This window comes from Chlorocebus sabaeus, chromosome 12 (genome assembly GCF_047675955.1).
Source record: "Chlorocebus sabaeus isolate Y175 chromosome 12, mChlSab1.0.hap1, whole genome shotgun sequence".
Lineage (NCBI taxonomy): Eukaryota > Metazoa > Chordata > Mammalia > Primates > Cercopithecidae > Chlorocebus > Chlorocebus sabaeus.
Genome location: NC_132915.1, coordinates 30,421,887 through 30,443,742, shown reverse-complemented (window position 1 = coordinate 30,443,742; position 21,856 = coordinate 30,421,887).

Below are 21,856 nucleotides of genomic sequence, written 5' to 3'. Positions count from 1 at the left end.
TCATGGCCTCTCTACACTCCATCATTTCCTGAGAGGAGTTCTGCCAGACTTTGAGGCTTGGTACAGAGACTACAGTTAAGGTATTTACCTTCATTCTAAGCAAAGGATCTTTATTCTGTGTGGAAGATCTGTATGCTCATCTTTTTTTAATGAGTCTACACCACAAATCCTTCACCTTACGTGATGCATTGATTTGGAGGGTTTTGGCGGGAAGGAAGCAGAGAATAAGGGAAGGCCCGTTCTGACTGAGTTTATGTTCACATTTTTATTGTTCCTTGTGAGTAAAGAAGCAATATGTGCTCACTCTGGAAAATACAAAATATGTAATCAATCTGTATATAGTTTTTCATATAAACACATCATAATTGTAAAATATTATTCAGTCAATTTAATTTCAGAACTGTCTTTTCTATTGTTGCATGGGATATGAAACCAGAATGGCCCAGTCGGAAGGGGTTGGATATAGGAGTAAGGAGCATGGTGATGTTGCATGCAATTTCTTTTTTTTTCTTCTTCTTCTTCCTCTTTTATTTTTGTTCTTTCTTTTAAGAGATATTCACCCTTATGCTCCCAAAAACCTTTCACTAGCTTGAAGGCTCTTTCACACAACAGTGAGCCTCACTTAGAAGATAAGAGAATTTTCTTAGATGACTGGAGATCAATCTTTTTATTTAGCAACGTTTAGGGAGTGGGGCAACCTGAAGGCAAAGAAAAGAATCACTGGTCATTAAATTCTTAATTAGTCAGTTGAATCACGAGTTTCATGATCCAACTATAACAGTAAGATATAAAATTTAGAAGCTTTTGCATATTAATTTGCTTTGGAGTTGCTGATTATGTCATCGTTAAGGTATATCATAGTATTCCTGGAAAAGTATTCATGGAAATGTACTTAGAATCAAGGAATCTAAAAAATATTTTAAAACATGATATTGACATGAATCTACCCAATTTCATAGTAGATTCTCACGTTGCTTTCAAATGCTGAAGGTGGCCAGAGGGGTTAGGGGTTGCTCTACAATGCATATCCCAGCTGATAGCCTCTCTCTATATCAAGGCTAGAAAAGAGGATGTGTGGAAAAAGAAAAAAGGTTCATGTTCTAGAGGAACTGGGAGTTTGGGAACTGGTTAAGAAAAATAACAAAGCAAACTAACAGAGAACTCAGGCATAATATGTGAGAACATTTTTTGGGGAACTTACTGCATTATAGAAGCTGTATTAAATGCTTTTTTAAGAAACTATTTGTTTTCAGCAAATCTTTGAGGCAGGACCTATTAACATTTCACCAATGAGCCACATTCTATTCGGAAAGATAAAAGAGTTTTACCAATGTCACACAGCCAAAAGAAAGTGGTGGAAGGAGAAAGTGAATCCAGTTCAGAAGCTAGAGACTGAACTCTTGAGAAAAACTGATGTACATTTAATTTAATAACTATTAAGGACCAGACACTATGCTTTTCCTTCACATATGCTTTCTATCATTAATCCTCACCCAAACTTCCTGGGGTAGATATTATTGGCGCCACTTTAAGTGAAAAAAAATTAAGACTCAGAGAGAGTAGGCGACTTGTCAAAGATCCTCTTGTTGTGAACTGGCAAGGCTGGATTTGAACCCAGAACTGATGAAAGCTTATGTTCTTTCTTCAACATCACACCCATTCTGTGGCTTATGTTGTGAGCACAGAAAGGTCAAGACCAAGGCTTGTCCTAGGTTAGAAATGCCTTCTTTATGCTATTCACCCAAGAAACAGTCATTTTTATGTTGCTCCCCTCTTTTCCATCAACCAAAAGGTCATTGTCACTACTTAACCCATTGATTCCCCGTTGAACCATGATGTAAATATAGGAAAAAATGGACAAAATATTCTAAGGGAAACCCAGTGATTCAGGCAAGGATTTTAACTGTCTTGCAACTGCCATTTCGAGAAAGGCAGGCATGACTGTGGAAGGCCGTAGAACTTTCAGAACAGCTGGCCTATGGAAGGCAGAATGAGATGCTTTAAGCTGATTGCTTTGATCCACATTTCTTCAGCTCCAGGCCTCCCTCCTGTGAGTAGCCCTCCCATCGAAGTCTATGAGAGTCTGGAACCCCTGGGAAAATAAGTAATATAGAATGCAGCCCTTTGTTCTTTCACTGGCCTGTCAAAATTCTTTAATTTAAAATATATTCCCTTTCTCACTTGCATTCAATTATTCTTTTTCAGCTAAAATGTTTCCATGAGTGTGCGTTATTTCCTGCTTAGTCTTTTAAGGTTTTTGTTAAAAAAAAAAAAAAAAAGTTGGGGGGGTCCTTCTATCTTGGAGAATAAGTGTATCTTGCACAGTTTGAAGCAGAAACCATACTGACAAAAAGCTTTTTATTTTTTCAAATACATTAGCTGCGGTTATAACTTCAAACCCTGGTAAGGTTTCAATCACATCGGGATTATATGCAATTTATGACAAAATAAAATAATATCAGGTCATTTGGAATATAAGAATATTCCTAATTTACCTTTTTTGCTGTACTGTAAAAATATACCTTTGTGCATAAGTGAACATATCAGGTTTTAAAAGTTATTTTCCCCACAATCACAATAAGGGTCCAGGAGTTAGGATTTTAAATGGTTTTTCCATGAGTTGTCAAGAAACTTGAGTTTCTGTCCAATAGTCAGCTGTAGAGAGGTTTTGCTGAGCACACTATATTTTCATCGGCCTCCTGCCTCAAAATTTTGAAGGACACAAATTACTAACCATAAATCTGCCTTCTCTACTAAGACCAAATCCAGCAGCAAGTGAAGCCATATCATTTGGGTGATTTTGTGTTGTGGCTGGGTATGCTGCCAGCATTTCTTTTGCTTATCTATTTGATCAACTCTTTCCTAGTCCTCTAATGATATCTATGATATATGCATTGTTTTCCAATGTAATCTAGTCTTTCCACCCTGATTCCATTTTATTTACTTTAATTAAACTTCTTGTAAAGAATGTTGACAACAGACAGGATCTGTATTGATCACACAGTGGACATCGGCATTCAGTGCATTCAGATGCTTAAATTAATGGTGTGAATCAATCAGGCTTGTAATCTTTGGTAGATTCAGATTCAGAGTTCACTACTTAGCAATAAATGTTACCAACTCATTTTTTAATCTAAACTCAATCTTTTTTTTCCCTTATTTTAAATGACCAAAAACAGTAAGGGAGAAAATAAATGTGAGTGAATGTGTGTTTATGTTTGTGGGTATAAGTATATTCAGAGAATATATATATAAAATATGTACACATATAATTATATACTATTATTACATAATATGTAATTATACATAATTACATAAATACATTACATATTATGTTTATAATTGCGCGTGCGCACACACACACACACACACACACAAAGCCTTTCTCCAAATCCTCAGCCAAAAGTGTTTGACCATATTCTTTACTCTTTTTAGAACAGGGACAGAGTTATTTCTTATCTCCATAAGGGAAATCAAAGTCATTTCTAAGTGCCTTGCCACGGGACTATGTCTCTCTTTCCCTTGTCAGCTGAGCTCAGCCTCTGTTAATCTCTGGACACACTTAACTGTCAGAATCCAGCCCCTTCTGCAGCTTGTGCAGCACATCAAGCCATGAGCTTTAGTGCTTAACAGAGATGTAGTGAAAAGGCAAAAATGTCTTGGCAGCCATTGAAAATCTGTGCAAAAAAGCCCTGAATAGAACCTCATCGGATATCAACTCTGGCATTTGAATGGGCTTGAAACCTGCCCAGCACCATAATTTATTTTGCCAGCAGGTAAGAAATTGACCAGGGTTCAGAATGTAATTCTTCTTCAAATATTATTTCTGGGAACACTTTTCTCACCAAGCATGACCCCACAAATTGAATCTTGCCTTCCCATCCCAGGTCTACATTTCATAAGTTCTGCTCTAAAAGTAAATTGTTTATACAGGCAAGAAGAAAGTTGGTCTTCTTATGCAGCAAAGAAAGATTTAGAATTGTATTTCTAAGGCCTTTCACTTTTTTCCTTTTGCCCCTTCCAGATTACCAAAACAACATGTATATCTCATGTTTTTAGTAGATCTTGTGAAAAGCTGCCACCATATCAAATTTAGCTATCTTTTAATTAATCATGGAGATAGAGAGTAAGAAAAGCAGACAGTATTATAAAACTCAGGTAATACAAAAGCCTCAGTTAAGGAAATAATTCGATTTATTTTCCTCTGTCAAACATCCTTCTGATCCTTTGATCAGCAGAGCACCTGAGCATAAAGAAATGTTAGCACAAGAATTTCAATCAATCAAACAACAATAATAGTTAGCATGAACACACTGTCTACTATTTGCCAGAAACTATGTGTGTTATCTGCTAATCATCAGAGTCACACTATGAGAAAGTCTATGATCTTCATTTTAGATACAAGGAAACTAAGACATAAGATGTATGTAACTCTCTAAGTCACACAGCTGTAAGCAATATCTTTTGACCCAGTAATCCCATTGCTTGGAAGAAAAGAACCCAATATAAAACAAAAGCTATGTGCACAAATATACTAATGGCCTTGAGATGTTAAATAACTTGCACTAGATCATACAGCTAGTTAGTAGAAGAAGAGGGTTTTGAACCCCAGCAGTCTCCATCAACACCATGCAATGACGGCAGTGCTATACTACTTGGCACTGTACCTTCAGGCACTTGGAGTAGAAGATGAGGGATATTATGAACACCAGGAAACAATTAGAAGACAAATAAATGATTAAGTGTGTTGTAGATGCCATAGTGTGACTGAGCTGGAGTATCCAGAGCACTGTCATAGAGGAAGAGACTTGAGCCAGGTTCTCAGGATGAAAGGCCCTTGGGAGACAGAGGAAGGTACAGCATTGATGAACAGTAATCGCTGTCCTTTAGTAGGCAGTTACTACATGTCAGGCATGTTTCCAATCGCTTCCTGTTTGACAACTAATGTAACCAAACAAGATGTAAACCTTCTGCTCACAAATATGCCATATCTGGGTGTTTAATGTCACCTGTTCAAGGAACCAGCTTGAAACTTGAAAGGACTATACAGGAGCTTCAACACGTCTTCCAACATCCCTGCTGCCTCTTAGCCTCTTGCTTTGGAACTCCAGCCTTACCTCGGTCCCAAATGAATCCCAACTGGTCCTGGCCACTTGTGGCTCCTGCACCTGTGCTGGCTCCTGAAAATGCAAAAAATGCAAATGCACCTTCTGCAAAAAGAGCTGCTGCTCCTGCTGCTCTGTGGGCTGTGCCAAGTGTGCCCAGGACCTCACCTGCAAAGGGGCATCAGACAGCGCAGGTGTTGTGCTGGATGTCAGGACTGTCCTGCTCCCAGATGTCTTTTTATACAACTCTGATTCCTTTGCTATATTTTTTTTCTGTGAAGTATATGAATGATAATAAAAGTCCATGACTTTTTTAATTTAAAAAAAAGACTATGCCTATAACTATACGATAGCTGATAAGGGATTTCCAGTGAAAAGCATTTTTTATTAATCTCCCCGTTCATGAGATACCATTTGGGAAATGGCATGGGAAGACTGACGAGAGAGAAGAAAAACAAAACACGCTCCCATTTTCCAGCCTGAACTTGATCAGGCTTCCAAAAACCCATCTACCAGTTTCCTTACACACTAGATCTCTACACTGACTTTGCAATTTTACAAGCACATCCACCCATACACTTGATTTCATAAGATTATTGATATGAATTTCATGATCAAAGGATTTGCAAATATTTTTGACATTAAGTAAGGTCCTCACTGACCCAGTAGGGTTAATAGCTGCTTAAAAAGTAAATGCATTTTCTCTTTGTAGGGTTTAATATTTAATATAGTCCTATTATTTCTTTTTATTGTTAAAATCTTTCCTAAACGTATTTGTTGCTATTTGATTTGTCAGACAAACATGTGTTTAAAAACCTACTATGATCCTACCAGTTTCTTCTTGTGTTTCCAACTCTCTTCCTTCACAGGTTTTAGCCCCTGTCTTAGTCCGTTAAGGCTGTAATAACAGAATATCATAGACTGGGTAGCTATGGATAACAACAGAAATCTATTTCTCAAAGTCCTGGAGACCGAGAAGTCTAAGATCAAGGTGCTGGCAGATTTGGTGTCTAGTAAGGGCGCACTTCCTGGTTCACAGACAGCAGTCTTTTTGCTATAACCTCACACGGCAGAAAGGGCAAGAGTGCTCTCTCAGGCCTTTGTCATAGGGCACTAATCCCATTTATGAGGGCAGAGCCCTCAAAAAGGGCTAATCACCTTCCAAAGGCCCCACCTCCTAATACTATAAACTTGGTAATTAGGATTGCAACATACGAATTTTGGAGAGATACAAACATTCAGACCACAGCACCCACGTGATTACATACATAGATTCACAGTTATTAAATCTACATTGTGGATTATATGTCTGCAGATATAAATTAGCCTTTGTCCAGTTTATTACTTTGATGTTCAGAATTTTCATTTGACTGCAAACCCAAATAATAAATAGTGACTTAACTAAGTGGATGCTTATTTCTCCTGTATAATAAGTCCAGAAATAAGTTGTAGTTGACTTCAGTTCAGTGGCTTAAGAATGTCAGTATCTCGGTCTCTGTAACTTTTTTTATCTTTCCCTATGGCCTTTTATCTTTCACAGTCCAGGATAGAAGCTCAAAGGGCAAAAGGGTAAACACAGCTGAGTGTACTCCCCTTTCAAGCAGCTTTTAGGAATCCCCACCCAACAACTTCCACTCTATCTCCTTGGTGAGAACTATATCACGTGGTCACCCCATCTGCAAGGGAGGGTAAGAAATAAGGCTTTTAATCTGGACACCTCACCACTCTATTCCCAAGGAAATCAGAACTCACTTATTACAGGTGAAATGGAGGTTGGATAGTAGGTAGCAAATTGCATTCCGCCACATTGCTATTGCTGCATTCTTCTATTATTTGACTATCCTTTTTGGTTTTGTTCTTAATTCTAGGTTACTTATAGATAGCATGTATGTCTTAGTCTATTTTCTGTTGCTTTCAACAGAATGCCTAAAACTGGGTAATTTATTTGTAAAAAAAATAATAATAATTTATTTATTACACTTACAGAGGCTGATAAGTCCAAGGACAAAGGGCCACTTCTGGTGAGGGCCTTCTTACTGGTCCCATGGCCAGGGGGCTGAGTGTGCTCATATGCTAGCTCAGGTCTCTCTTCCTCTTCTTATAAAGCCAACAGTTCCACTTCCAAAATAACCAATCAATTCATTCATCTATGACTAGATTAATCCATTCATAAGGACAGAGCCCTTGTGATCCCACCTCTCAATACTGCCACACTGGGGATCAAATTTAACCTGAGTTTCGGAAGACAGACATTCAAACCATAGCTTTACTGTAGATTTTATTTTGACCCAAATTTGTATCACATTGCTCAATGTTTTGGTTTTGAGGGGTTTTGTGTGTTTTTAATTGACATATACAATAGTTGTACTGATGTTTTATATTTATGCTTCCCTGCTATTGCCTTATCTTTCTTTTGCTATACAAGTTATGTTTACTTGTCTTTCTTTTTCTAGAGAAGTTTATAAGATATAAAAACTCTTTGTTTTTCTACTGTTCACAGGCTGTTAACTATTCATGGAAAAAAAAAAAAAAACTATCATTTCCATGTATGTAAAATGAAGAAATTAGCCTGCTTTTACTTTTTATCATCCTCTTCACTTATGTCCTGGCTATTATTGATGTACCATGTGATTTCAAACCTAATATATATTTTTGTCAGAATTATTGTTTATATCATATTATCTTTTCTTTCAATCATTCTTTTAAAATTCTATATTATTTTACATATTTTCAGTTATTCATATGTATTCTATTTTTAATTGGTTTCAGTCCTCAATTTCTGTTGTGTTGGTTTGTTTTTTGTTTTTTGTTTTTGAGACAGTTTCATTCTTGTCTCCCAGGCTGAAGTGCAACGGTGTGATCTCGGCTCACTGCAACCTCCACCTCCTAGGTTTGAGCGATTCTTCTGCCTCAGCTTCCCGAGTAGCTGGGACTACAAGTGTGTACCACTACACCCGGATAATTTTATATTTTTAGTAGAGATGAGATTTCACCATGTTGGCCAGGCTAGTCTTGAAATCCTGACCTCAGATGATCCACCCACCTTGGGCTTTCGAAGTGCTGGGATTACAGGCCTGAGGCACTGTGCCCAGCCTGTTGTTTTGTACTGTGATACCATTCTTGAAATGTTATGATAGCTCAGATAGATGGAGTCTCTGTCTGCAAGAATGATATTTGCATAGTATCTGGAGATGTCTTCTGATACAGAGAAAACCTTTTTTTGCCTTTGCATGTGGCAACATTTTGTTTGGATTTAAGTGTTTCTTCATTTTAGGGAAGGTTTCGTTTTTCTATTATATCTTTGTTGCTTCTACATTTATTCTGTTCTCTTATTCAAGAATGCATATTAATCTCTGGACCATGCATCTTGGTATGTGTTAAAGCATATTTCATGTTGTTCTGGCTGCCCCCCAGACCCAAGTCATGGCTGAACTCAGTGTCCTTCTTAGTTCTATTGCCCCCATATCAGGGCCAGCTCATTCATACTGCCCGCTGTCTGCTGGGTTTGTTTCACATCTTCTGGGGTCTACCAGTGCCGCTGCTTTTAAAGACTGCTTTTTTCGCCAAGTAAAGAGAATTCAAGCATGGAGTCTTTGCCATTTGCTGAGTAATCTGCCCTCAGCTCTCCAAATTAGGAAATGTTAGAATTCTGCCAGGATGCTTTTGCTTACTTCCCAAGAACACTTCTGTTTCTGAGCAATAGAAATGTCACACCTACTGTATCAGCAAAAATTTTTTCACATTTTAGTAATGTCAAAATCATCCTTAATTTTCAATCCCCATGTAGATGATACTGATTTATATAGTCCCTTTGTGACTTCTATGAGTGACCCAAAGTGGAAGGTGTCTGTTAAAAGGCTGGTCTCTTAACTCCCACATTCCCAAAGTCAGTAATAATAATGATAAATACAGTAATGGTTACTATCTATCATTCTATGTGCCAGAACTGTGGTAGGTGTTTCACAGATATTAGTTCATGTGATTTTTATATTAGGTTATAAAGGAAGTACTGATCTCCTTTCTTCTTTAATAGATGAGGAAAGCAAGAGATTAATGTGTCCAAATTTAGACAACTAACAAATGAAAGAGCCAGTAATGGAATCCCATCCTGTTTGACTATAAAACTTATATCCTTAAACTGTGTATTATCTTGCCTCTCATAAGGGGAAAACATATACTCAGAATACACTGTGATAAAGCTCCAACAAAACAAATCCCAAACAAAAGTTCAGGATTGAAGCCAAAATCTCAAACATTAAAAGCAAGGCCATCACCGTTGCATGACCATGTTCCAGCCTGATACCTGTGCTTGCTGCTCACCGTGATTGCTTCCCTTAGGAAGTTATAGAGTCCAGCATTATAACAACTCAAGATCAGAGGGAATGTTACAAAGCCTGAGAACCCATACTTTCTAGGCTTTTTTTTGTTTTGCTTTGTTTCGTTAGATAAGGTAGTTGAGGTATTCAGAAGCTCACATAGCTAAATAATAGTAGAGCTGGAAAAGGACTTTCAGTGTAGTGACACATATGCTTACATGCATGAGAATAGCTATTATTTTTATGTTTTAAGTCTTGAGATAGTAGAAGAAATGTATAAAGCTGAAGAGATCCAATCCTGGCTCTTCATGACTAGCTGTGTGACTTTAGGCAAATAATTAAAACTCTCTGAGTTTTCCTGTCCTCATCTATAAAATAAGAACAAAAGTAATCATCCAACAAGATTTTGGAAGGAGCAAATGTAATAACATAGGTAAAATCGGAGCATGGTACCTGGTATGTAGAAGGCCCTTATCTTAGGAAGCAAGAAAGAGAGGGGAGGGAGGTGCTCGACTCTTTTTAACAACCAGTTCTCACAGGAACTAATGGAGTGAGAACTCACTTATTACTTTGAGGAACACAACAAGCCATTCATGAAGGATCCACTCCTATAACCCAAACACCTCCCATCAGGCCCTACCTCCACCATCGGGAATCAAATTCCAACATGAGATTTGGAACGAACAAATAACCAAACTATATCAGTCCTCTAAAAATCTGATTTCCATTAGGAAAACTATACACCTATCTTATTGAACCACAGGGAAGAGATTCGTCCATGTTTAGTCATATCCTGACATCTAAGGACATCATGGCATAGTGGTGATGGTGGCCACAGACAGCTGTGTGTATTCAGAGAGAGGACGATCCCATAGAACTAGGATGGAGACAGTGGTTAAATCTCAGAAAAATGAGAAGTTACAAACATTTCCCTCAAATTCTCATTTGAAGCACTTACCGCTCTTCAAACAACTGGATCCATGACTTTGAAACACTCATAGTAGCCTCATATGTCTAGCCTATGGGTCCTGAGTAGTGCAATTATTTATGATGACTATTGTATACCTTGGTTAAGACACAATTGGCCCATCATTTAAATGGAAAGCCCTGGAATCCTGACTTCTCAGAGTACCCTTAACCCTCTGGGATGGCAGAAGCAGTCCTCTCTCTCTTGCCAGAAGAGAGGAGGATTTCTTTCTATGAACTCAAACGAGTGTCCAGAGTCGCACCATCCCCATTGACACTTGGGGATGGTGGGACTCTGGAGAGGCAGGGAGCAGGTGGTCATCAGGGGTTGTGACCCAATGGCTACTAGATTATGGTTTGCCTAGGACTGAGATAGGTGGCTGACTATTGTGTTGTTCACCTTGTATGATTAAAGACAGAGAGAGGCTGGGCGCAGTGGCTCACACCTGTAATCTCATCACTTTGGGAGGCCAAGGCAGGCAGATCACAAGGTCAGAGAGTTCAAGACCTACCTGGCTAACATAGTGAAACCCCATCTCTACTACAAATACAAAAATTAGCCAGGCATGATGGTGCATGCCTGTAGTCCTAGCTACTTGGGAGGCTGAGGCAGGAGAATTTGTTGAACCTGGGAGCTGGAGGTTGTGGTGAGCCAAGATCCGACCACTGCACTCCAGCATGGGCACAGAGTGAGACTTTGTCAAAAGAGAGAGAGAGAGAGGAGACTGCAGAGAAGAAGACCGACAACAGCCATGACAGTGGAAAAAATGAGTTCCTCCCCTAGATCTAATCCAGCTTGCAGATTCAGAACCCACTGACTGTAGGAGACAGCAAGCCCTCTTAAGGAAGGATCTCTCAGTGTAGCTATAAATATAATGGTCATATTCCTCGAATATTTTCTCCAAGGGTTTTGCAGTCATTTGCCATAATAACTGTATACTGAGGAAAGGGAGCACCCAGCCTTTAAAGACAGAGTCTTTAAATACAGAGACTTTAAATACAGAGTCTGAGCTAACACTAATAATGGAAGACTAAAATGCTATTGTGCTCTGGTCAGAGTAGGAGGAGGTTTTGGAGGTCCAGTGTTAAATGACTGGATAATGTTAAATGAATATATAGCCTAATTTCATCTCACACTTATTACAAAAGGGTTATTTTCCCAAGTCATGAGTGTATAATTGGAATAGGAATATTTAGCAGCTCACAATTGTTTTGTGATTTGTGGATTAAGAGCCATCATGATAGGAAAGGCCAGCTAGAAGTAACTGAAACTACTTGCCCTGCCCAACTCGGATAGTAAAATGAGACGTAATATCTCACCACCATACTCTCATCATATCCCTGTTCAACTCAACTGAGCTCTCTACAAACAAGATGAATTGTGGTAGATTATGGGGAATTACTAGAAATGAACCCAGGTAGTTGTCTCAATCACAACTGCTCTGGTAAATGTGGTATTTTCTCTAGAGAGGGCAACACGGCTTCTGACACTTGGTATGTGACTTCCAATATGGGGAGTATTTTCAATTCACAACAATGAGCAGAATCAAAGGCAGCTGAGCTGCCTTAGCCTTACATGGCAGAAGAGTACACATTTACTATCTTGCCATGGGGCTATGTGAACTCATGTTCTCCATCGTAATTGAGTCTGCAGGGACCTTGATCTTTTTGACATTCCACCAAACCTTATGCTGGTCCACTGTATTAACGACAATGTGTTCATTGGACCCATGGAGCAAGATGCCCTAGAAATCACCTATGTGCTAGAGTAGGGTAGTCTTGGAGACATGCCACATCAATGAAGTTTTTAAGATATACAGTAGTCTGAGTTATGCTGGGATATCTCTTCTAAGGTAAAGAGTTAGTTGCTATAGTTTGCACATTCTACCAGTAAGAAAGAGGCATAGTGTTATCTGGGCCTCTGTGGATTGTGAAGCAGCATTTACTGCACATGGGAATACTGCTTTTATTCATTTATTGGATGTCTTAGGTTGTGTTCCCCAGCAGCAGAGTCTGAGAGAAGGATATGAGTACCAGTAGTGTATACGCAGGAACCGAACACCAAATACCGCATATTCTCAACTTATAAGTGGGAGCTAAACATTGAATACACATGGACACAAAGATGGGAACAGTAGACACCAAGAACTGCTTGAGGTGGGAGGTTGGGAGGCAGATGGGTTGGAAGGCTACCTATCGGGAACTGTGCTTATTAGCTTGGTGATGGTGTCCTGGCTGGGGGAGCATTCATAGCCTCTGCACTGGGAAAACCAGCATTAATGTCAGCATTGATTTGTACACCAAACCTCAGCAACACATAATTTACCTATGTAACAAACCTGTACATGTATCCCCTGAACCTAAAATAAAACTAGAAAAAGGAAAAAAATATGACAGCTTCTTAAGTATGACTTTGAAAGATATCCAAGAAATACTGTTAAGTGAAATAATCAATGTGCAGAGTAGTGCGTGTGGCATGGTCTCATTTGCTTAAAAAAAAAAAAAAAAAAAAACTAGAATCAACTAAAAAAGAAAAAAGAAGAGAAAGAGGATCCTAGGATGTGAGATAGGAAAGGGAAGAAATCCAATAAGGGGTGCGTTATTAAGCAGATTACCATGGTGGACAGCTGAGGCTTAATCCCACTGGAGAACTCTGGAAGACAGTGTAGAACACAGCTCAGAATTACCCCGAAGCAGGAAAGAACCCATCTGCAATTGCTTGTGGGCTTCTTCTAGGGACATTAATGCTGGACTTCATGGTGCAGGGGCTACAAATGCTCCCCCAGCCAGTAAAAAGATCTCCTGCAGAGAGCCACAGGTACTCACAATAAGCAGCTATTTGTGTGTGGTGTGTAGTCACACCAAGTATGTATGGGACAGGCACTCAGAGTGTTGGTTACGTTTGGTGACTTATAAGCCTGGCAGTTTCAAATGTGGCCAGAACCAGGGAATAATCTACAGCAAATCCAGACTGGTACAAACTGCCACACACAGGCCATGTGCAGTGTTGATGAAGGCATCCCTAGTGGATAAGACGTGCCAGGGAGTCTCTGGCAAGCCTCAGCAGGAAAGTTCAGCACATGCCCCAAGGGCTCCAGAGGAAGGCCTTTAGCAAAGAACTCTTCATTGGAAAAACAGCCATTGTGTTGAAAAACAGCCACAAATGACTCTGTGCTTAGAGCTCCCCATCATGAGCTGGGTATCGTCATATCCACCAAATCATAACATTCAGCAGGCACAGCACAACTTTATGTAAAATGAAAATGATATAATCAGGATGGGACTCCAGCAAGTCCAGAGCAAATGTCGTAGAGAGGGGACTCAGATCTTCATGCCACCTACTTCTATTGCCCTAATGCCTGTCCTTGCATTGCACTATCTCCTCTCCCTGTGGCTTCATTGGACTGTTTGAATCTTCTTGTCCTAAGCAATAGTTACTCTTCTTTGGAATTAAATTTGTCCAGTCAAGCTTGAGAATTTCAGCAGCTCTTGCTTTTGGTGTAGATTTTCATTTTGACTGAGAGTCGTAGCTTCATATGGAGGCCATGAAGCTATTCAGAGGGCAACAGAAATGCTTGGTGACTTCAGATGCTCTTTAAGTAGCTCATCAGGGTTCAACAAACCATGAAGATAATAGATTTAAGTTCCAGTTTCCTTTCTTCCATGAAAAAGCCTCCATGGGAAGAGCTGTCAGAAAATCTAATGGATCTCTTGATCTAAATGAAATAGTTTAGAATGGGTTTTCTGAAAAGTTTTCAAATATCTCATTATCTTCCTTTCTTAAAGCTGAGAAAGAATGTATTCTTATGGAAAATGGCTTTACTTATACAATTTATACCCACCTATAGCTACCAGGCATTATATGTTTTACATTTTGAATTCTATAATAACAACCCTGTGTTGGCAGGTAATATTTGGACTATTTTACAAGTAAAAAATGTCAGAGTCACCAAGAGAGTAAGCAATGGAGCCAGTGATGGTGGCAGGAGGCAGACAAATGCCTAAGCATTTAGGAGCAGGTCCCCATTGAAACCCCAACCTTAAAGCCAAAGGCAGTTTAAAGCCTAGCTTCAAGTCCCAGGTAAATCCACAGACCAGCTTGAGAACCTGTCTTCCCATTTGCTGCACTTTCCTCTGATTGGTCCGCACCCTTCACCTATTTTACATATACCTACCCTTTCCTAACTGGTTTTCTACACTGTTGTGCCCACCTTTGAGTGGTGTCTTCGCTTTAACCTTTTTTGCCTACTCACAAGCCAATCAGCACACACTCCCCTTTCTGAGTCCATAAAAAGCCCTGGACCCAGCCACACTAGAAGAGAGAAACCACCCAACTGTGGGGATGAGGGACCACCCTCCCCCAAGTCCCCTCTCCACTTATAGCTGTTACGTTACTCAATAAAATTCTTCTCTGCCCATAATTGTCAGTGTATCCTCATTCTTCTTGGATGCAGGACAAGAGCTCACTGATATGGCTTGGCTGTGTCCCTACCGAAATCTCATCTTGAATTACAGCTCCCATAATTCCCACATGTTGTGGGAGAGACCCAGTTGGAGATAATTGAATGACGGGGGCAGTTTCACCCATATTGTTCTCATGGTAGTGAATAACATTCAGTTGTTTTATAAGGGGTTTCTCCTTTCACTTGGCTCTCATTCTCTCTTGTCTGCTGCTATGTAAGACATGCCTCTCACCTTCCACCATGATTGTGAGGCCTCCCCAGCCACATGGAACTGTGAGTCCATTAAACCTCTTTTCTTTATAAATTACCTAGTCTCAGGTATGTATTTATCAGCAGTGAGAAAATGGACGAATACACTCGGGAACCCCCCTAGTGCAGGTACAAGCTATAGCATGAATGGGCCAAGCAGCGGGGGTACATGCAGTGGCAGGCACATGGCCAAGCGAGGCTCAGGTCACGGAGAGTGGCCAGTCATGGAGGTCCCCAGTTGGCAAAGTGGCCAAGAAAAATCCTGCATCACCAGGATTCTAACTGTGAGCATGGAAGCCCATGCTTAATCCCTATACTGAATGCCTCGTAAGGTGGTCAAATTTCTGCCTGCTGAAAGCATCTATTAGGTGACACCCTCAGGAAAATCCTCTGCTAAATAGAGCCTACAATTCCTGGCAAGAGCAAGAAATAATTTTGTTTCCTTCTCTCAGAAACAAGTGAAATCCATCAGCTGTGATCATTATTCCTGTGTTTTCAACTACTTCCAAGGCACTTTACATACAAAAAGTCCAGAGGCAGACAGTCCACAATCAGCAGAGAAAGCGCTTCCTTCTACTTTATTGTATACTATCCTCAATACATGGTTTCCAGCTCACAATCCAAGATAGAAACCTTAAAATTCCTGTTCTCCTTCCAAAAAAAAAATAGATTCCCTAGAAAAGGGACAGCTGTGAGCCATTAGCAGTCAACACTCTGAACAGCAGGAGGATGGTTGTTCTGGCCCAATAAAGGGAAACCGCACAGGAATTTAACCGTGGCCACTATGTGGTCCAACCACCAAATCCACATTGTGGGCAGCAAAAAGGAGAAAGGGGCATATTCTCATTCTTCTCTCATTCTTCTCTGATTCTCATTCTCTCATTCTCTCATTCTGGCCATCTCTCATTCTGGGCATTCTCACTCTGTCATTCTGGACATTTCCCAGAAGGGATGCACATCCCTTCTGCATTGCATCCTTTTTAATCACATGTTAGTCACATGAGCATAAACAGCAGCAAGTGAACCTGGAGAATACAGTCTTTCTTATGGATGGCTATCTGCTCAGTCATAAATTGGTAGTTCAATTATTCGGCATATTGGGAGGCAATTAGCAGTCTCTAGTTCCACACTTCCAATTTGACCCTCAATGTTCCTCCCAAGGCAGAGTGTTTGCATTTGCCTAAGGGCTTCAGGCATTCCAGGCATCCTTCTCACTTTCCTAGCACCAGCCCTGGGAACTTCCATGTTCAGGTATAATCGCTGTCTTCTCTCCACCTACCCGGGGCATTTTTATACATGCAACTTATAGTCTTGACATCTTAGTGCTCAAGAGCCATCTACCTCCTCTGCTTCCCACTTTGATCCCCTCTCTCAATTCTGGTTTCTGGGACTCTGAGCTATCTCTCCTCCTCATGTGATTAAAATAAAAATATAATATCCCTTTTAGGGGAAAGCCACTCCCTACACTGTAATGTAGCTTTACTTTTATTTGATAACAGTTACCATAATCTCATGCAATTTAAAAGAAATTATAATTCCATACTCAGAATAAAAGGGGAGTGGTTTCCTTACATATGCAGAAGGCAGGAATTCTGTGCTTCAAGTTCTGTGCTTGAAGAATAGTTTTTTTTTTCCCACTTAATCCTAAGATTAAGAACTGATTATAAGGCAGTATACTCTGCTAGAAGGGGGTGGTGGTAGGGGAATGCATTCTGTCTCAGATTTTAAATTATAAACCAAATTATACAAAGATGTAAAACTTAGAGGGAAAACTTAATGGGCTAGGACATGAACAAAAGTAGAAATACAAATGGGTACTACATCTCAAAAAAATGCAACTTCTAAGAATAAAAATTTAAGTAATGAGACATCATTGTCTTTTACCTGACTGATAAAAATTAATGAGAATTATATAAATATAGAAGAAGGGATCAGACACAGTGGTTCATGCCTCTAATCCGAGCACTTTGGGAGGCCAAGGAAAACAGATCACTGGAGCCCAGCCGTTCAACACCAGCATGGGCAACATAGCGAAACCCCATCTTCCACAAAAATAAATTTAAAAATTAGCCAGTTATGGTGGTGCATGCCTGTAGTGCCAGCTGCTTGGAGGGCTGATGCGGGAGGATTGCTTAAGCCCAGGAAGCAGAGGTTGCAGTGAGCCGAGATGATGCTATTGCACTCCAGCCTGGGTAACAGAGCCAGACCCTGTCTCCAAAAAAACAAAACATAAAAGGAAAAAAAAAAGGAAAAGGGCACTGTCCAACTTAACTGACTCAAGTTGAAAGTAGTACAATTTTTAAAAATGCTTTGATCCCAGGTGTCATCCTGCTGGGAATTGGACCAGAGTGAAAAATGTTTGTACACGACAATTCAGTTCCAATTTGTTTGTAATAGAAGAAAACCTACATGCCCAATGCTGAAGGAACGGTTAAAAACGTCACTGGACTTTTATGTAACGGACTGCCATGTAGCCATTTGAAATTCCAAGAAACATCTATTGTCACTGATATTTAGGTTACATTTTCTTTAATTTAGGGAAAAAAATGTAGCTTACAAAATAGTGCATGCTGTGTATGCATTACCATTTTTGTAAAATGTGTATAATTATATATTGATCTTTATACATTTACCGTGTAAATAGTCTCTAAGAGGATATATACCAAAATGTTACATATTGTTTTCTCTGGAAAGCAGCATTTCTGATTATTTTATTGTTTTTATTTTCTTTTTGCATATCTGTTTATTGTAAGCATTCCACAAAGTTTTCACTTTGAAAAGTTGCTTTTATTTAAGTCATAAAATATCTAGAGGAGTATAGCATTGAATATTTACCAATTCTTTGGAGAGGAAATGATTTTCTAAGTAACAGAAATCACAAAGGAAAACACTGATCATTTGCCAAAAATAACAACTATAGTATGTCAAAAAAAATAAAATGCAAGAAGTCTGAGGAAAAGTAATATCCATGACAAATCTTATACCAAAATCTAATATAACATAATCAGATAAACACTACTCTAAAAGTGAAACAGGAAAACATAAACTATGTATACTGATAATTCTCAAAATGGGCAAAGCAGTCAGAAACACATTAAGAAATTAATTTCATTATTAATTTAATAAAATTAAAACAGGGCTATTAAATTCATAATTATTAGGTTGAGAATTATATGAAGCTAACTCTATTGTGCAATGTTTGTAGTTGTGTAAATTGGTGCAATACTTTTGGAAAGCCATGTGGCAATAATACTCATCTGCAGCCAGAAAACTGATTAGCCTTTGACCTGGTAATATCCTACAGATGCAATCCAATTTAAGAAAAAGCTACATACAGGAAGATGTTTATGATCACTTTTTTATAGCAGCAATTTAGAAGAAATATTCTAAATGTCAACAAAGAATGCTTAAATATATTGTTGGTAAATCTACTAAAGGGAATATAATACAACCATTAAAATTAGGGCTATGATAATTATGTAATAACAGAAAATTTCTCAGGTTCAGTACCAAAAGCAAGATACTAAATTGCATGGTATTTTTAGAGTATGGATAGACAATAGACTCAAGCAAAATGTACAGATATGTTCAGATAACTAACAATTCTTAAAAATTACCAGTAGTCCTGGCTACTCAAAAGGCCAGCTAGGGAAGATCACCTGAGGCCAGGAGTTTCAGACAAGCCTGGGCAATATTTCTTTTTAAAAAAAATTGCCAATTGTCTCCATTGCCAATATTTTCTTTAAACAACTTGAATTTTTAATAATCTATTTTAAGTGATGGCTGTGAAAACTATGCAGTAACATGGAAAATTACAATACAGTGTTATCTGAAGAATGTATACCCAGTTGCATGTATATATGGATAACAATCCATAGGATATTGTCTGCTAATAAATGTATGGGTACATTTTATCTCACTAGCATCAAAATTGGATAATTTTGTAAAGATAACTTATTTATAAATAAAAAGTAGATATAGAACAGCATGATACTATATCAATAAATATGCCATTTGAGCAAAAAAATGTCTGGAATATAAAGGGTAAGAAGTTTATATATAGATTTGTCAACCTTCTTTTTGTATTCAAAACTAAAAATCATTAACTAGCTTTTGCTTTTCTTAACAAATAGAAAATAGTTTCACAATGACTTTGACAAGAACATAGGAGAGATAAACAGACATGCATTTGTGTTTTGCAAACTAATTTCTTTTTTTTTCTTTTTTTTTTTATTATACTTTAAGTTCTAGGGTACATGTGCACAACATGCAGGTTAGTTACACATGTATACATGTGCCATGTTGGTGTGCTGCACCCATCAACTCATCAGCACCCATCAACTCGTCATTTACATCAGGTATAACTCCCAATGCCATCCCTCCCCCCTCCCCCCTCCCCACAATAGGCCCCGGTGTGTGATGTCCCCCTTCCCATGTCCAAGTGATCTCATTGTTCATTTCCCACCTATGAGTGAGAACATGCGGTGTTTGGTTTTCTGTTCTTGCAATAGTTTGCTGAGAATGATGGTTTCCAGCTGCATCCATGTCCTTACAAAGGACATGAACTCATCCTTTTTTATGGCTGCATAATATTCCATGGTGTACATGTGCCACATTTTTCTTATTCCAGTCTGTCACTGATGGACATTTGGGTTGATTCCAAGTCTTTGCTATTGTGAATAGTGCTGCAATAAACATACATGTGCATGTGTCTTTATAGCAGCATGATTTATAATCCTTTGGGTATATACCCAGTAATGGGATGGCTGGGTCAAATGGTATTTCTAGTTCTAGATCCTTAAGGAATCACCATAGTGTTTTCCACAATGGTTGAACTAGTTTACAATCCCACCAACAGTGTAAAAGTGTTCCTATTTCTCCACATCCTCTCCAGCACCTGTTGTTTCCTGACTTTTTAATGATTGCCATTCTAACTGGTGTAAGATGGTATCTCATGGTGGTTTTGATTTGCATTTCTCTGATGGCCAGTGATGACGAGCATTTTTTCATGTGTCTGTTGGCTGTATGAATATCTTCTTTTGAGAAATGTCTGTTCATATTCTTTGCCCACTTTTTGATGAGGTTGTTTGTTTTTTCTTGTAAATTTGTTTGAGTTCTTTGTAGGGTCTGGATATTAGCCCTTTGTCAGATGAGTAGATTGCAAAAATTTTCTCCCATCCTATAGGTTGCCTGTTCACTCTGATGGTAGTTTCTTTTGCTGTGCAGAAGCTCTTTAGTTTAATGAGATCCCATTTGTCAATTTTGGCTTTTGTTGCCACTGCTTTTGGTGTTTTAGACATGAAGTCCTTGCCCATGCCTATGTCCTGAATGGTATTATCTAGGTTTTCTTCTAGAGTTTTTATGGTATTAGGTCTAACATTTAAGTCTCTAATCCATCTTGAATTAATTTTCATATAAGGAGTAAGGAAAGGATCCAGTTTCAGCTTTCTGCTTATGGCTAGCCAATTTTCCCAGTACCATTTATTAAATAGGGAACCCCTTCCCCATTTCTTGTTTTTGTCAGGTTTGTCAAAGATCAGGTGGCTGTAGATATGTGGTATTATTTCTGAGGGCTCTGTTCTGTTCCATTGGTCTATATCTCTATTTTGGTAATAGTACCATGCTGTTTTGGTTACTGTAGCCTTGTAGTATAGCTTTAAGTCAGGTAGCATGATGCCACCAGCTTTGTTCTTTTGACTTAGGATTGTCTTGGCAATGTGGGTTCTTTTTTGGTTCCATATGAACTTTAAAGCAATTTTTTCCAATTCTGTGAAGAAAGTCATTGGTAGCTTGATGGGGATGGCATTGAATCTATAAATTACCTTGGGCAGTATGGCCAATTTCACGATATTGATTCTTCCCATTCATGAGCATGGAATGTTCTTCCATTTGTTTGTGTCCTCTTTTATTTTACTGAGCAGTGGTTTGTAGTTCTCCTTGAAGAGGTTCTTTAAATCCCTTGTAAGCTGGATTCCTAGGTATTCTCTTCGAAGCTATTGTGAATGGGAGTTCATTCATGGTTTGGCTCTCTGTGCAAACTAATTTCTGAGAGGCAGTGAGTAGCCTGAACTCCTGGCCTCAGGAAATGAAAATAGACACGATTCCACTTCCTAGTTCCTAAGTATTTCATAATTCTTTTTCTATGATCAGTCTTCCACAGGCCTGGCCTGGGTCCCGGAAAATAAAGTACACAAACTTCTTACTTCTTCAGAATGCTCTTTCCTTAGCAAATATTTCCAATGTGCCAACTGTTTACACATGGCTTCTGAACTTTCCCATCCATACCCAGAGTCCAGCAGGATTTGTCAGTTACTGGTAATTCTCAGGAAACAGAACTCTCGCCATCCTTCGAGGCGAGCAAGGAAGGATTTGCCATGACGGCCTCGCCTCCAGGCGCACAGCTGGTATCCATTCCTCCCATGAAAGAGAGAATGGAAGGCTTCAGAAACACCGACTTCAAGCAACCATTGTGCTGTTCTCAGTTTAGTACCACAGTTTTCAAGGTGCATTTGAGAGAAATTGGAAAACAAGCAGACAAGGAAAAGGTTGGCTGCCTGACAGTTTGGTCTTTCGTGTTTAGTTAACAGCCGTGACTTGCACAAGGGCGCTGTGCAATAGCCATAATCCTTTCCAGAATGCCTTCAGCATGTTTTCAACTGCTTAGTAAGATTTAGTCTCACTTGCTGACATCACCTCTTGAGGGTTATTTAAGTGCTCAGGTATTTTTCCAAGCAGCCTGGTGGTGTTCCTCTATCCT